Genomic DNA, 18,253 nt, shown 5'->3' on the forward strand with positions numbered 1-18,253 from the left:
CAGCAAGTGCTGCTAGATCCATTTTGTAGATGAGGCACTTGGAATATCAAAATTTTATGATACGCATGTTACCATCCAGGAGGTACCTGACATACTTGAAAATGAAACCTGGGTGGATTATGGATCTGTCTTCTCATTCCTTAACTACTAGATTTATTCTGCATTTAATATGCATCTTTATATGGAACAGTGTTGCTATTTGCCGTAAGTGTGAGCTAGCATTCAGATTAGAACAGTAGAGTACCCCAAAATGCACAGAGCTTTAGAGGAAGTGCAGATATCGATAAAACTCATAAACTACTGGATGCTGGCAGAGCTTACTTGTTTAACTTGATGTCTCTTTTGTATGCATGAAGCTTTGTCTCCATGAGATACAACTCCATGGGTTTGCAGTGCTTTTTTGTTGTTATTTGTATGTGCTTGTTTTTTCTTTCTGAAATCGCTGTGGTTGTGTCTGTTTGTGAAGCCTGAATTTTGTCTTCTAGTATCAAAGAGAGTCTTGAATAACCAAGTAGATATTGGAGTCTATTTTATGCTGGCAATTAGCTCAACATTGCATTTGAACAGGCATTCATTGCAGCTGCTTCTCAGTCTGATTTAGTGAGGCTTCTAAAGGAATGTCTTGTTCTCATGCCATATTTGTCGTGGTCTTTTCTTGTAATGTATTTACTTTGGAGAACAGAACCAGATTTAAGCATCTGTTTCTCAGTGAGGTTTTGTGTGTGTTTTTTGACCCTGTATTCCAGCTGGTTTCATTACAGAACACAGGAGTTAAGTGATTAGCCCAAGGTGACTCAGTGAATCACTCAGCCTTCCCAAAACACTGAAGTCTTCTGGCCCCTTGTCTTTCAACCAAGTCTAGCTTCTAAACAATATTGGCTCCTAAATTAAACAGAACTTGAGAACTAGAAGTCACTTCTCTTTATGTCTCATTGCCTATCTTCTGTAGGAAAATGTCTATATAACTTTCACTAACAAAACTTAAAAGTACCTTTTCAATTAAAAGAAAATAAAGTTCTCAGCATGAAATAGGTTTCTATCTGTTATTATTATTTTACAGAGAAAATAAATACATCAGATTAAGCACATCCTTCTACAACAAAGCAGGAGTGTAAGGGGAGGTTGAATGGGATCTACCCAGCAATAAACAAGTGCTGTTGAATAATAATTGCAGTAATATAAACCTGCTATAGATAGTACCAAAAGGCAGGGGAAAATTAACCTAGAGAAATATGTTTTTTTTTCCTATAATAATTCCACAAATATTTCTAATTACTCAAAGTTGATATGTTTTTCAAGATATGACCTATATTACAAGTATGCTTTTTCTGTACCTGTTTTTTTTTTTTCATTCTTCCTTGGAGACAAAAAACATTTTGAGGATAATCTTGTTAGATTGACATAGTGAGAAAAAACTACTGTAGTTCAAAACTTAGATATTACCAGTGGAAAAGTTTGTATGTTCAATACTTCTTGTTTATTTGTCCTTGTGTTATCTGGTTTAATCACTTCTTTCATATTTTCCTTTTATTTTCTATTTTGCTCTTATGAAATAAAACAGAATTAAGATATGGAATTGAATAAAATTGAATTTAAAATAAAAAGTTAAAAACTTTTTTAGTTGCATTATAACTGTGTTATTAGAAGATAAAAAATTTTATAATTATGAAATAAACAAGATAATTTAGTAAAGCTGACCATAATAACAAGAAAAGAATAGACAGAATACTTACCTGTATTTTAAGCTTGCTGCAAAACTCCAGAGGAGAAATCTCCAGAAGAGCTCCTTCCCCAGTGGCAGTCAGCCCTTAAATGGCTCTAGGAGAGGTGCAGCCAGGCTCCACCCCCTTCCTGCAGCACAGGTGAATTGACTTCAGCTGTGCTCCGTACTGACTGACTCAGAGCTCATCTCAGGTGATCAATCCAAGGTTCAGGCCCTAATTCTACAGTTCCTATGCATAATTTACACAGTTGTTTTTTTTTGTTGTTGTTCACTTCTGGGAGAAGAAGATAATGTCTAATAGCAAAATATTACTTAAAAGGGAACAGTTTTTGTTGGACATGAATTTATATGCACCATTTGTTTGTCAAAAGATATGCACCTGTACCAGAAATGCCAAATCACAGCCTGAAGCAATGATGGAGCACCCGGTGGGAAGGCAGGGCCAACCTAGGGGAGCTCAGGTGCATGCAGTGTACCTGAGTGACTGGAAGGGGTGGAGCCAGGATCCAGCTCTTCCCAGATCTCATTTAAGGGCTGGCTTTGGAGGCAAAAGTGTTTTGCTGGAGGTTTCTCTGTATCTAAGGTCTTTTGAAGGTAAGTAACTTTTTTTTTTCTTTTGTTTTTGGTTTTTGTGTTTGTAGGTGTTACGTTTGGACATATTCTCACTTGCTGCTATCTAGAGCATTGCTGCTTTGCTGTTATTGTTGCGTTTGTTGGTCTGTTCCATTACCTTATGTCAAAAATGGCCTTAACTTGTGTTTCTTTTAAAAGATACTTGTTGTGGTTTGCTTATCAAATCTATAAACAAAGTGCTTGTGTCTTTCAGTTATGCCTTTTATGATGTATTATTTGTAGTTAATATGATGGTGCTTTATCTGTATCTGATTATTTTTTAACTTTTTAACTCAAAAAATATGCCATGAATGTGACTTTTGAAATTTTTTTCTTAAATTGCTGCTAAGATGAATTTAAAGGTATACATGCCTAGCAAAAGAACAACCTGAGTCTAAATGTGAATATATTCTTCAGAGCTGCAGGGAATCAATATTTAAATATTGAAGTCATCCACTAATACAAGTGGAATAATACAGCTGTTGTATTATCAACTATTCCAGGATTTTAGTTCTTGCTTGAATAGGTTTTTCTGGATCAAAAAACGGTTTTATTTCAAATCAGTCTTCTTACACAACAGAATTAATCATCAGTAATTGGATTATTGTATGTGAGAGTACATTACTTATCCAAAAGGAGTTGATTAAGTCAAATAGGAGCTTTATAACAATATTTTAGTATTCTTGGATTCCCTGACATAGTTACAGTCAGATGCTAATGTCTTGAAGACTTTCAAACAAGGGAGAAGTTGAGTTATTTCAGCTGAAATAACTTCCTGGTTTCTTGTATCTCTCTGAATATATGAAGATGTGCGGTATGGAATTCAGACACATCAGTATATGTTTCAAGTGGAGATTGTTTGATTTATTAAGTGAATTTCATCTTCTCCTGAATGTTATCATAGTAAGCTTGGCAACAGACTCAGCTGACGTGTTTGGCTCACAAGGTCGGCACACATGGTCGGCTCTTGCTCTGAGCTTTGGCCCCTGAAATTCTTAATATTCCCAGAGGGTTTTTCACAGGTTGTTACTGATTCAGGGCTCTTCCTGCTGTGATGACAGACCATCATCTCATCCAGGTATAAACTTGGTGATCAGGCAGCAGAGTTATACTGGGACAGGCGGTGTCATCTTTTACTATACATCAGTCATTTAATTTTCTGTTGAATTACTCAACTTTCTTTAACCAGCAGTGTAACTGAGACAGTCTGTTCTTGCCAAAGAGTATTCCCCTATCTTTGTCTGTATTTTAAGCTTTTCCAGCTTGTACAGGCTATCTCTGCCTATTATTTTTCTGACATCATACATTTTGCTGTCAGTAATCCAGCAACACACAAATAATTTGTTTTTTATGTCTGTAATTTATGCTTCAGAGTTGAGTAAATTGCTGCACTTCAGACCCAATCCAAAGTCTAATGAAGTCATTGGAAACATTCCAGTCGACTTCGCTAGGCTTTAGATCAGGCCCGTAAGTGGTAGTTGCCTGCCACTGAATCAGAACATATAAAAGACAAAGTAGACCAATTTGTACTGCTCTGAAGTCAGCTGTGCTATCAAAGAATGGTGAATAAGATGCAGAAAACAGTTTAGATTATTTCTGCTATCAGTTGCTAATGTTAAATAATGCTTCATTCAGGGACAGAGTTTGCAAATAGAAAGCCTGCTCAAACTTTGCCATTTAAAAGGATTTGAGGAGAGGCTTCTTTTATTTGTTTTCGATTTTGTTCTTGTATTTTAATTAGCTAGCTAGTGACTTCTGCATCACAGAATATCAGGGGTTGGAAGGACTTTCAAAAGATGATCCAGTCTAATTTCCCTGCTGGCTGAGGAACGCCTTGATCAGGTCACACGGGAGCATGCCCTGCTGGGTTTTGAATGTCTCCAGAGAAGGAGTGCCCACAACTTCTCTGGGCAGCCTGTTCCAGTGTTCTGTCACACTCACAGTGAAGAAGCTTTTATTTTCTCATATTTATGTGGAACCTCCTGTGTTCCAGCTTGCACCATTGGCTCTTGTCCTATCGTTGGGTGTCACTGAGAAGAGCCTGGCTCCATCTTCCTGACACTTGCACTTCATGTATTTATAAACTTTAATGAGGTCTCCCCCTCATTCTTTTTTTCAAACTAGAGACTTAGCTCACTCAGCCTTTCCTTGTAAGGGAGATGCTCCGCTCCCTTCATTATCTCTGTGGCCCTGCACTGGACTTTTTCAAACAGTTCCTTGTCCTTCTTGAACTGAGGGGCCCAGAACTGGACATAATATTCCAGATGCAGTCTCACCAGGGCAGAGTAGAAGGGGAGGAGAACTTCTCTCTACCTATTAACCACACCCCTTCTAGTATGCCTCAGGATGCCATTGGCCTTCTTGGCCTCAGGGGCACTGTGCTGATTTATGGTCACCCTGTTGTCCACGTGTGCTGCTCTCCAGCACATCACTCCCCAACCTATACCAGTACCTGGGGTTGTTCTTGCTCAGATGTGAGATGCTAACATGAGTAAAAATTCTGGGGAAAAAAAGTGTGTATTCTAAATACTGTGTTTATTTTCAAAAATCCCTTTAGGTATCTTACGGAGAACAGAGTGAAACCAGTGAACAAAGTGTGTGAATCACTTGGTGTTGGACACTGTCTGCTAATGGCAAAGCTACAATTGAAAGAGAGAAGGAAAATAAGCAGCAGGTATTTTCTCTTCTCTAGCACTCAGGTAGTACTGTGAGAAAAGGAGCCTTTTTCTCTTCCTAGTAATGCAAAAATGTTTAATGTTTTTTAGAATAACTGAACGTAGGATGTTTAAAAGAAAAAGCCCACCACAGTTTGACTCTTTCCCGGGGTGCAGCAGCCCTTGTAAGTAAACAAGCTTCAGCACCATGCTGTGGGTGCAGGTGGCTAATTAAGGTTCAGCACTGTCTTTAATCCCAGGGGAAGGAAAGAAACCTCCTAAATCTCCCTGTAAAATAGGGAGGTAGTCAGGCTGCAAAGGAAGATGTGACAAGTTGACTGTGTAGAACTTGTGTGAACAGTTATTTGCATTAACAACCTAATCTAATTAAGTGTGGTATTCTGTTACACTTGTATATTTTGGAGTTAGGGCTCAAATAAACTTTATTTACCACTTCTATTGGTATTTCATTTGTGAAATATATGCACCCTTAGCATCTGGAAGGTGGTAGATTCAACTACTGCTCATTTACTAAATGAGGAAAACAGAGCATTAGGGTGCTAGAGAAGAATTTCTGCTGAGCTTGAAGAATCTGTATGCTCACAATTCTTAACAGGTCATTTGAGATCAAATTAACAGTTTTATTTAGGTAACTAATTTCTTTTTTGGCTGTGGTATCACTAAGAATCTCATCCCTGGTTTTGCAGGCCTTGGTTCTATGGATGTTTCTCTCAATGGTATGTTCTCAAGAACAGGAAAAAAAAAAGGGAGAGTAGGAGTGCTTGTTAGATCCGGTTTCTGATCTCATCTCCACAAACAATCGTATTACAACAAATAAGGGTGTCAATGCAGGCATGGAAATGATTGGTCATGCAAGAAGGGGGCTGGAAGCGCTTAGAACTGCAGAGCCTCATTTCCTCAGGCCACATCTACACTGCACAGTTTGCTATGAAAAGTTGCCTTGTGTTCCCACAAGCTTGTAAGCTGTCAAAGTGTATCCCTTCTCATGAAGCACACTGTCTTGCCATTACAGTGCCAGCCCTCAGCCACCAGCCATGCTGCTATTGACTTAGCCCAGGCACCTAGAAGTTTTTGCCCCCCGCTTATAGCAAACCTGTATATTTTACCTTTGAAATGTCATGCAGGGACAGATGTGCAGGCCTGGCAAAGGCACGCCTCTGCCTATGTGCTCTGGTGACACAGCAAGGTCAGATACAAGCCCATAGAAGTGCTAGCAACAAGGCATTCTGCTGCAGAAAGTGTCTGTTTCCCACGTATCAAAGTGATGAGATGGATGCTTCTGCATCTTGTGCATGTCTTTTGACAAAAGAGAGTGAAGCATTCTGATAAAAGGAATTTGTACAAACATACGTTGCCTGTATGGATAATACCTACTCCAAAAACTACTTGTGATCAGTTTATCCAGGTGCTAAATTAGAGGCTTCATTTTGGAATCTGTTGATTCAAGTAACACTTACTATGAAGAGGATTGTATTCAACCATTATAAACTGTGTGGATTTGTCCACATCACAAAAATGAATATTAAAACGATTAGGATAGTTTTATAAGGTCCTGCAATGATTGATGCTTTTCATATAAGCACATTTGTAATCAGGTGATTACTTAAGAATACCATTACTAACAAAAATTTTTATTTTTAGTGAATTATCTCAGTTGTTTAATTGCAGCAGGATGCAAAGGAGAGAATCAATTACTCTCAGGTGTAAGAAAATGAGGATTTTGGTGTTTTCCAGACTTATTTTTAAGATTTATATTAATGGTCTAAAGAATGTCTACAACAGAAACAGGACTGCTGTGTACATGTTGGAGCTGGTACCTTTTCCCTAACTTAGCTCAGATCTAAAAATGTGATGTTTGATGTACCCGTAAGCATGCCAAATGATTACAACATCCTGATTTATTGGAAACTTTAATAAGCTTTGATATACACACGCGTATGTCTGTATTTGTCTGGCCTAAGAGTTTTACAAACTGTTGATAACCATTCTCATTCTGATGGTAGGTGAGTAAGCAGTTCAATTTGGAAAAATAAGACCCAAGTACCCATGCTATCAGAACTGTAATTGCCATGGTCTCTACATTCAGAGATTCTGCTGTTGCTTGGGTTGTTCCTCCCTTTATGCAATAGTACCGGTAAAAACACTGCTAATTGTGATAAATTTCTCCCTAATCATAATAACCGCGATCTCCATCCCATACTTGAATATAGATTATAAACTACTATTACCAAAAGCACGGGAGAAGCCAAGAATTTTTTTCCTATTCATTGTCTCCATCATCGTGGAAATACCCTATTGTTGCTATCTGAACCCAAATTTCCCTGTTTGTTGCACCTATGAATTTTCCTTTCAATTAAATATTAAGGCCTCATTTACACTGATCAAACTGATCGTATCATTCAACTGCAAGCCTTTCTTACATACATCCAAAGGGTTTTTTCTTAAAAGCAGTTATCTAAAAGTTAAATGGTTACTGTGGGATGTAATGCTGTGGAGTAGCTGTTCAATATGAAGAAAGCAGGTATACTGAAGAAATAATTCATTTCAACACTGTAGCCTTAACTTTTATTCTTCATCAATTGAAACTCTAAAAGCACATGTATGTCCAGAGAACGCTTCGATCTAGACTCTATATAATTTGGACATCATTTAACTTCAAATTGAGAAATGTTTTTCCTGTCAGCTGTAGTGCGAATAATGTAGAGGAAAAGGTGATGTAATGATCATATCACTTACATTATCCTCTCCCTAATGAATAATCTACACTAAGGATGAGCTCACTTACTATTATTGGAATCGCGTCTGTAAGCCACAGTGCACAGCTCAATGTGCCAGGCTTTTGGTGCTGTAATAATTTGCTTGTAGCTTACTCTTTTCATTAGAATTGCAAAGCCATTGTATTTACTACATATGGATTAAATTTTCCTCACGAGGAATAAGACAGGCTATAAAAGAGAGTAAACCCACAAAGCTTTTATTTACAGCACTTATACTCAGGCTTCACACCCATCCTAAGCACAGCCATATCTTTTTAAAGCCAATCCCAGACTATTATTAGTGTAGAACGTCAAAAACGTGATGATGTTTTCTGTTCTCATTCAAGTCAGAACTCATGTGATTGCTGTAGTTGTCTAAATTTAATTTCAAACTAGGGATAGAAAGTCCTCTCTGTCTGTAGTTTCCATCCAGGCAGTATGCTCTATTGTGAAACAGTGTAACTTATGTGATGTGCTTTCTGTAAATGATGAATCATTCTTATTTAAACCTGGTAAAATGAGTAAGGCTAGGAGTCAATTTTGAATTCAAGACATAACATAATTAGAGCCACTGACTAATGTAATTCAGTATTATAAATGTTTTGAACGCACAAGTTTTTATTAATATTAATGAAGCAAGAAGGGACAGAGAAGAATACATTGTATGTAGAAATTCTAGAAGAAATGCTACCTCCTTAAGAATTAGCATATTACCTTGTTTCCTTCAATTTCCATGCACCTAAACAAAAAATTGGACTGGATTGGAAGTAATGCTAGGCTCATTCAGGAAGAAGTTGAGGAGATAGTTAAAATTACAGGCATTTCTATGTGTTTAGCTGAATGCAATACGATGAGATGAATGCAACATACAAGATTCCCTTTTTGTGGTCGTAGCTTGTTCTTGTGACAGCAGTGATCTTACAGGTAAATGTAAGCTTTCAGTAAAGTAGGAATACAGTTTCTTCAGTGATGTGCCTCCATATTGATAAAACTGCTTTTCAGGAATCTTTATGAAAATTTTTAAAAAGATCTCTTAAAAGGAGATTAAGAAGCTTAGTGATTGCAAGGAAACTATTAAAAAGCATTCCTTGTGCAAATATAGTCCTGATGCTCAACTCTTCCCCCTTAGCTGAACAACCAGTTATGAAAAATCTAAAGCTACACATTTATCTATTTACCCTCATGTAATCAGTACTTACACAGTTCAAGATTCAATAACTTCAAGATTTAACAGATCATTAGGAAGAATATGATTCTCCTTAAAATTAGTCGGTCTTTATGCAGATGAAGTGAAGCCATGTGATGTCTCTTCCCTTAGACTTTTTCTGCCTTTTCTTCATTTCTGCTTCTCATTCATTCTATACATGCTGAACTTGGATAGGTCAGGTTGGGAAGCTGTAACTCTGCTGCCTAGGCATTACACAGTGTAGCCTACTATTATCTCTGTTTCATTTCAGTGTACTTGAGGTTTCTTTAGGTAGCCAGTAAATTAAGCTCACTAAAGGCTTCTCACAAATCCCTGCAGAATTCTTGCCCTGAAATTTACTTTTTTTTACTAGCAGACACCTCATTGCTACTAACTCCTGTAAAGTTGCATTTATTTCCTTGTTCAAAGTACTGTAATTAGTAAAAGAACAGAGATAAAAACAAACAAAAGCAAATGTGTTATCATGTGAATCATACAGAAAATAAAATTTTTGAATACTTCAGTAAAAAGCTCCGTATTTCCTGTCTACTGAGACAAAAGACTAAGAAAGCTCAGTTATAGATGAAGCGTAACTGAGTTTATCCTCTCACGTATTATTAACCCATTTAGATTCCCCTACGTTTATATCCTGTATCCCTTCTCTTATAGTAATTGAGCTCTCTCTTAGTCTCTTTTTGATGACCTATCATTCTGGATCTCAGTGTCCTATCGCAGTCTTTGAAGTGAGTGTGCTGCTGGAGTCATCTGTGATCCAGATGTGCTGGTCTGTACCAAGTCCTTTCTGAGTGATGTTAGCTCTAAGCTGGAGCACCTTTGTAAACTTGACGCTAAGGTCTGCTCCTGCCTCAGGATGTGCCTGACGGAGTTTGCTAAAGAAAGGTTGCCAATAAAGAATAGCCTAAGAGGTACCACACCTTCTTGAAGGCTGCATGTGTCTGTCTCCACGGTTATCTGCAGTAATTAGCATCACTAACAATTGACATTAATGGAAATGTGTTGTATGTAGAGATTTTGATTTCATCATTAAGATTTGGACTGGACTCATTGCAGTCTTCCTATCTTACGAGTAACTGATAGTCTTCCATCTGTGTAAGGAAACACTTCGATTTTGGGGATGTGAAATTTTCTTCTCAATTTACCAAATGGGTCTGCAGTCCATATCTGGATCATTTCCTGAGCAGTTTTGCTGTTCTGTTCCCTTCGGTTCTTTCTCCTAGTTGTGTACCGCTTTATTCCCTTTGAGAGCCATCAGCATTTTTCCCCTGCTTTGTTTCAGGACGGGAATAATTTCAGAAAATTAAGGCACAATGTCATCTCTTGGTTGAAATAAGACATTATTCCCCTCGTTACTTTTTTAATCGTTGAATTTTTCAGCTCACTCTCAACCTTCATACAAACATGTCATGTTTCATAAAATTTGTCAGTTGATGTTTTTGGTGAATTGATGTCAAATGGCTTAAATAATTCCATTCTGGAGTTTGAGACAGAAAAAAGGAGAATATCTTTGACTCCCTGTATTGATTTCAGTTGCCTAAGTATTCTTTTCTTGAGTGTGTGTCCAATTTTTGTCTGTGTAGCCATGCTTCTGTAAGCCCTATAGGAGTTCAGTTTTCTTTTCTCTGTGCTGCTGAGAGAAGCATCAGCCTCTTAACAAAGGAGCCAATAACTTTCTTCTCTTGGACTGCAAAATACTTAGGAGTAGATGTGTATTTTTAAATACCAAAATATGAAGCATATTGCTTAAGAGAGTCTTAAATTTCTGCAATTGCAGCAATGGGCACACGGTACTATAAAAAAGAATATGGGATGTTACTGTTTGCACAGTGTTCAGTGAAACTTTGTTTCATTTCAAAATTTAAATACATGTGTTGTTATGGACAAGTAGATACGATTTCTAAAAGAAATAACTTGCTTGAACTGCTGGCTTTATGCACAAAACCCTGTAATTTAACATTGTTTTTAAGAAAATGCTGCCAGCCTTTCCTTCTGCCCGTGAGCTCCTTACCGGATTCTGCTGCAGTAGCTTCCTCAGGATTCTCACCAGATGTGACCAGCTGGGTTTCATACTCATGGAGGAGGTGACACAGAGGCCATTCATCCCACTGCAGAGCTTAGGGACTAATCTAACTCCCCAGGTGGAATCTCCAACCTGCTCAGAGCCCCATCTGGTAGGCATTCAGATGATGTGAGCCCAGCTGGTGTTTGAAACAACTTCCTTCTTGTTTCACTACACTCCAGGCATCGTTTTATGATGTGCAGCCTAAAGCTTGTTTGGTGGTGTGGCAGTAGCTGCAAAGTTTTAGGAACTTTGTCCTGCCTCCTCAGAAGCTCAAATGTGAAGCTGCCCATTTTCTTCAAAAGATTAGTTAAATGCTGTGTGGGATCTGTTGAATCAGGGCCTGAACCTTGGGTTGATCACCTGAGGTGAGCACTGAGTCAGCCCTGGGGCACAGATGAAGGCGATTCAGCTGTGTGATCAGAAGGGATGGAGCCTGGTTGCATCTCTTGTAGACCCCACTTAAGGGCTGACTGCTACTGAGGAAGAATCTCTTTTGGAGATTGCTCCTTGTAGAATTACTTTGGAGCCTACCACACTGGTGAGCACTTTTCACTTATTTCTGTTTATGTTTTCCAGTGTAATAATCCTACTAGCCTAACTTCTCTGTATGCTTACTGATTATCCAGTACTTCACAACATCAGTATACTTATTGGTCTTACAAATGTGTACAGGGATAGGTTTAAGCGTCTGCAGGATCATTTATTTTTTAAACTTCTAGGAAAGTAAGTGGCTAATTATTTCTCACTTTAGTTACCATCATCTCCACTATAGCTTGTATTGAAAGACGTCATGTTGTGGTTCTGTCTTGGTGTTGGACGGAACCTTTATATTAGATCGTGGATAGCAAAAAAAATAATAAAAAAAAAAGTCCCTGGGCAATAGCTTGTTTTAAGTACTTTATATTTCCCCTTCCATTTTAAAATCATTACTTTTTAATAGAATAATATAAATAGGAGGAACTCTTATCTCTAAAGATCTTGTTGATACTTTTTCTTACTGTAACTTCTTGAGTGTGTTACATTCTGTAATGTTTGGGCTCGGTTAACGCCAAGGTCCCACAAATTCTAGTCAGAGTGCTGTAGAAAGTAGGTGTGATTAGGGTAGCAGGAAAAAGTATGATATAATCAGAAGATACAGGAGCCACATTTGCAGCCCTAAAGTCTAAACTGATATAGCAGATGCCATTGTGTTCTCAAGGATCTTAGTTGGGTGATCAGTTATAAAATCCCCCTCTTGGTACATCTGGAGAGTACACAGAAATGATAGGCCAGCCAAAGTTGGTTTTGAAGCTAGAGGGTAAGATTTCTGACTTGAAAAAAATGACTGAAGAGTAACTAGAGTGCCAGTGCTAAAACAGGGATGTTAAATGGAACAATGCAGTAGTCCTAAACACTGTTACTCTTCACCACTGCTGGTGCACTTAATAATAGACCACAATCTTCAAGTGGGGTGCCAGGATTAGTTACGCTAATGAAAGCTCAGTGGTGAGAGGGGAGATCCTGCTCAGTCTGTCCCAAGCTGTGCAATTCTACAGCATCTCTCTAGCATGACGCTGACAGGTGAGCAGCCAGGAAATAAGCCAGATGACAAAACTGACCTGGCTAAACACAACCTCTCCAAAAAAAAATAATAATCCATCTCAGGAAAGTGGGGTGGGCTAGAACTAGCTTTAAAAATTTAGATCCTAGCTTTAAAAATGTAGATGGTTTTAACACAATAATGATCCCATAGGTTGGACATTCTGTATTTAATGGGTGATTGCACCCTGCCTGCTTTTATCAAAGGATCTGCACGTTAAACAAGAGAACTGTCTGTGTATTATGGGAGAAGGGCAACTACTTCTGTTTTTCTAAGCTAGTTGTGCTGGAATTTTGCAAGAGGAAGATGCTCATGTCAGAGAGGACTTAAGATTTGAATCAGAATGTCGAAGCAAATGAGCTTTTTTTTATTTTGGCCACTGAAGTTTCTTCTGTGGAACAGCAAGCAGTCGCATGTGAATAGATTATTGTTTAATATACAAAAGGTACCAGCTGGAGAGCTTTTAACTGTAAATATCTGAGCATTGTGTGGGGGCCTATGGAAGTAGAATTTCTGGTGCAAGTATTTCATTTGGACTAATATGAAAAGTAGTCTATTATATTAGCTCATAAATGAAAATGAATATATAGTCCCTTGTTTCCACCGATTCCCTTCACCAGAATATGAGATCCTTTGGCAGGGACTGACACAAAGAATAATCTCTCCTCAAAAAAGCTCAGAGTAGTGATAGTGAGAATCATACGAGCCAGCAGTGGGAACAGACTCATCAGTATTTGTGTGGGCATGCACAGTGTCTGTCTGAGCTAAGTTTGGCTGAAGCCACTGCTATGAGTCATTCATAAATTTAAACAAAATGTGTTGTGGAAGATTAAACAGAGACTGAATAAGGAGTTCACAGCCTTCACTGTATATTTAAGTTTCTGTTCATTTTATTACAAATTCATGAAGTGAACAAAACAAGGGAGCATCTAGCAAGCAGTGAAGACAAGTGTTTTCATTATTTTAGGTTCTTCATTCTCTCCTCTACTCCTGCAGCAGCTGGAAACTATCTCTAACAATTACTTCAAAATGTACTTCCAGTGTTTTCTCATTTAAAAAAAAAAAAAAAAAAAAGCACCCTGTATCCAAATTTCAGTGCAGCTAGCTGAGCTGTGTTGGTGTAATAGAGATAAAAATTGAAGACCAGTTGTGTTGAGTGCTTATTGACAAGTACTCTGAATGTGTGTGTCTTACATGATGTTCCTTATTGACTGAGAAGAGCAAAGAATTTTAAGAAGGATACCTTCAGATCTGTCTGTAAAAAGACTAAGATGAGGGGCGTGTTTCTGTTACAATTGTACAGAAGAAAACAGCATTAACGAGTGATGTAGTATCTGTGTTACTCTACCAGAGTTTACTGGTAGTTTCTAAAGGGCATAGAAACAAAGGATTTGATTCTTCACCAAATCTGTTCTGATTTTTTTACACCTCTGATATTCTAAGCCTGAATATTCATTTTTCAGAAGCAGAGGTTTCCTAAATGTTTTAAAAAATAAATTCAGTAGTTGAAGATAATATGGGAAGGGTAATGTTTATTTTTTAGGTGACTGTCACGTTAAGTAGACTTTGTATATAAACGGTGGATATGTTTATCAGCATCCCCTCTGGGAATAACGAGTGCAGGAGATTGTTCCGCGATCCCTTAAATGATATTACATGCTAGTTAGCAGAGATGCGACACTAGCAATGTACTGCAGCATATAATTCAATCCAGTTTCGTTTTTTTCTCATCTTTGTGCACCACTCGTGCAAGCCAGATGTATTGCCAAGGTCTTCAAACACATTTCCAGCAGCAACATGAGATGAACAAGAGCCTCATTCCTTGACAGACTCCTCAGGCAGCTGTGTGGGTGGCTTTGGAGTTTCTTTGTGATCTTTCATGTGGTTCGGTTGCTGATGGGCTGTTTTGTCTGCTCTGCCCTCCTGGGTATCACTTGTCTTTGATTTTTGAGGAATTTGCACATCTTCATCCATCTGAGAATACATTTCTGCGTAAAACTCTTCTGAATTATGCAAACTGTAGTTCTTCATAAGAAAAATGTAACTTACAAGTCTGGGCTGCAGTTAGACTGCATAAAACCTCAAAATGTGACACTGAACGTTTGACTGTGGGTACTTAATCATTTGTTTAGGACTAAGTACGTTCTTAAAAAGCACAACACAATTATGAAATACTGGTAGAGGAGCAAGTAGAGATCAATCATTTTCCTGAGGTGCCAAGCTAAGTTTTGTGCGCACTGTATTCAAACAAGTCTTTCATAGTAGAACCATCTACCATCAGGTAAAAGTACTGGTGCTGAACTGTATTTTTAAGCTATTTCCAAATATTTCCAAAACTGGCCGAATCTTAAGAATTGTCGTTTTCTTCCTTCTCTTTGATCAGCTGCAATTCCTTTCTGTGTTCCTAAGACGTTAGGAATGCTTTTCATTTCTACCTGTTGGTAAAATGGTATCGCTTAATCACATTCATTCTTCTATTTGCTTAAAAAGAAGTATATTTCTACATACGTAGTAGCTAGCTACAGAGTTAATAGGGTAATGAAGATAAGAAAATAGTTGTGACTAATCCTAGGCTCCTGAAAATCTTTACTTCAAACTGTTAGCATATGACATCCTTAGATGTTAAGTTTTTGAGTTTGTTACCACCTAATAACCAATTACCTCTTGTGACTAAGCTGCAAACATTGTTTTTTTTCCCCGTAGGGTGGATGCTTGTCAAAGAGAAGCTTTATCACAGTAGGGTTCCTGCCATAACAATCTTTACCTTATAGCAAGAGTAAAAAAGTGCTCATGGCATCTGCTGGTAAATACAGAGAGCAGGAACAGTGATGACAAAAGGAGAATTTGATGTTTATGTTAGTGCAGCTAATTAGTATGATAAAATTAAAGACAGAGTGAATAAACTGCAGCACGCACAGTAATTTATTTTTACTCTGATTTACTTTAATTCCAGTAATCTTCTAAGAGAAATGAAAGAAGCATCGCGACTGAACAAAACATATTGCTGTGACGGGTAGGATGACCTTACAAGTCTTTTTACCGCTGCATAATTTCTAGGCTATGTTTTTCTAATGACCTGGGGGATACATGTAGCTTCCTAACAGTATGAAGGGTAGTTCTGATGTTGCAGTTGTTTATTTCTCTCTGATAGCCTTACTTTCTTGTACCAGTAAAATTTTGTTTCGGTACTATGATCTCATAAAATGAATTATATTACAAGTATAATTTCTTTTACATAGTGTTTTAAGGCAGATTCGTAGTAAACTCAAACTACTGAAGAACTAATGTTGTAAATGTCTAACACAGCTTCTCAAAATTCAGTCTATCCTTTATGTCAACTGAGATTTGTTGAAAGGGTTGCAATGGGGAGATGGGTTGTGGGGGTACTTAGGTATGCCAGTGAAATTAAGGCTCGTCTCTTTCCCTCTGTTCTGACCCAACTCTTATTACTGAGACATTTGGCTGATTAGGGTGAGAGTACAGTTGAGTGTAGGCTAGTTTAAATCCAGGATAATGCTGGTCTGTTGAAGGAAGACAAGGATAAGACAAATGTATCCATTTTTCTTCTTGCCCATCTGGATAGCTTAAGATCCTCAATGGCAGTCGAAGAACGGCACTCATTCCAAAAAAGGCTTATGTTCTGTCTGTATCTAATCAGCAAATGAGGGATCAGAGTGGTCACGTGTGTCTTTAACAGTATTTACTCATGGATAGATGGCTGGGATATGCTGAACAGGAGCTTACTCCATGTATCCCCATGAGGCAATGAGGAAGTAGTGTGGGACTTAAAGGTATGATAATTAGCAAGTAGACAGGCAGAGAGGGGAATTAAAGCAAATCTTAGTTCCGCATTTTGGCCAAATAGATCGTGCGTAGTTGTTGGGTCAAGTGAAGCCCATTTATTATGATTTGCCCATTGGTAGGCATGGTCCCTTTTCCTTTCATGGAGCGATGAAGAAAATGAGGGGTAAGACTGTGTTCCAGAATGGAATCTGGAATAAAAACTGATAAAATCAGTTTTTGCTTTGTACACACAAAGGGAGGAGCTCCGAGATGCACGCTAGGTCTAAAAAAGGTTAGGCATAGATCCTTATAACAGAGGCAGCAGCTGCTCTGCCAGAAAATGAAAAGGAATCAGTAGAAATGTTATAGTGTAATTGTTTGGTCTGTATTGGTGATATCTTCACCCTTTGAGAGACAGACTGTGAAGAAAACAGTATTTCTCAGTAACGGTGCGTGTACAATTGGATTTAGGTCTGTCAAATTTGTGGCTGTATGTTCAGCCATGCAGTCTGAGTCTACATTTTCCAATCTTGTTAACGTGGCTTTTTTAGGCAGATGCTGTAAATTCTCTACTAAAACAATAAAGACAGGCGCAGATCTGTTCTGGTAGTTTTGAGTTTAAAATTATTTATGCAGACGCTGAAACTGATATGACTCAGCAGAGATCCTGAAGTGACTTGAAATGATTTTCTGCTGCTGTTTGCCCACTTCTTGGCATGCAGCATCAGCCGCACATCTTATTAGCTTCCCAGAAATCTGTGAAATGTTGAGCTCTGATGCTTCCCCTCAGCCACAAAGAAACATGAGTACTTTACCCATTAGTCCCCTTTAGCACAGCCTAATAAATACACTCTGAGTGGAAAAGGAAACTTACAATGCAGAACTGCAGCACCGTGACAGTTATGGCTTAGAAGTAAAATCTTATGACACTTAGAAAATAACTGAAAGGCAGCCAAAATTTTGTTGCCTTGTTTAAATTGACTCATTTACATGATAATTCATCAGCGAATAATGAAGTGTTGCGTGTCAAATACATACAAGATAGGAGATTGGCTCTACTTATGGTATAAGATGCATGATATCGTAATCAATATTTTAAGTAGTTATCTGGAAGACTTTAACTGTATCTGCTGACAGATAAATGTGCATGAGTAATGTACACAGATATGCTCTTACTGTTCTCTCAACTTTCTATCCATAAGCATAGATAGAGATAACGTTGAGTAGCAGTTCAGAAAGCAGTTTGTTGTTCCCATCAGCCTAAATTGCACGTGTATATGAGTCTGAGAACATTCAAAATCATGGACTGCTATTCAGCATCTGCATCAGTGTAACCATATCTTTCATCACTTGACTTAGAGCACTGTGATAAAGTAATGCAAACTTGGTCCCAACCTTATACCTTACAGCATAATAAATATGTGATAGCTGGTGATAATCTAGTACTAATCAGCAAATTCCCATTCCCTCATCTTCACCATAAGTTCTTTATGATCTCTTAGAAGTAGAAGATGTTATTTTTAAGATATCCGTTCTTAAGGAAGAGTAGAGTCTGAAGAACAGAGAGCACATGAGCAGAAAGCTACTATTTGAAGCACTTTGACTCACCACCTATACCAATCCCAGAGGTGTTGGAAGAGGAGGGCTGCTATGCATAAGCAATTTTACTCATTCGATACCAAGCACAGGTGGCTGTTGGCCTTGTTTGCAGAAGAGTGAGTAGAGCTTAGCAATTTGTCTAGTTGGGGGTGAAATGGTAGAGAACCTGTGCTGAGAGAAGTGCAGTAGGCATCGCTTAAAGCTTAAGCTATAGTGAAGTTGAGATTTTTACATATGAACACAAGGTCATGTTTTAGTTT

At 38.1% G+C, this 18,253-nt stretch overlaps 1 protein-coding gene across 4 annotated transcripts in view; it reads left to right on the forward strand.

Moving 5' to 3' along the window:
* SMAD1 (SMAD family member 1) overlaps nucleotides 1–18,253 on the forward strand; it is a 103,920-nt gene that overhangs the window by 4,661 nt on the left and 81,006 nt on the right. Inside the window, exons 1-2 of one of the 4 annotated variants that reach the window (XM_048942052.1) lie at nucleotides 2,276–2,317; nucleotides 4,893–5,009. The exons of 1 other annotated variant lie outside the window; for it this stretch is intronic. The gene's annotated coding sequence lies outside the window, so the exon portion shown is untranslated. Of the gene's footprint in view, nucleotides 1–2,275; nucleotides 2,318–4,892; nucleotides 5,010–15,595; nucleotides 15,625–18,253 lie in introns of those variants that run through there. 2 more of the 4 variants (XM_048942051.1, XM_048942056.1) reach the window with 2 other exon arrangements.

The sequence above is a fragment of the Lagopus muta genome, chromosome 4, assembly GCF_023343835.1.
Source record: "Lagopus muta isolate bLagMut1 chromosome 4, bLagMut1 primary, whole genome shotgun sequence".
NCBI classification, from domain to species: domain Eukaryota; kingdom Metazoa; phylum Chordata; class Aves; order Galliformes; family Phasianidae; genus Lagopus; species Lagopus muta.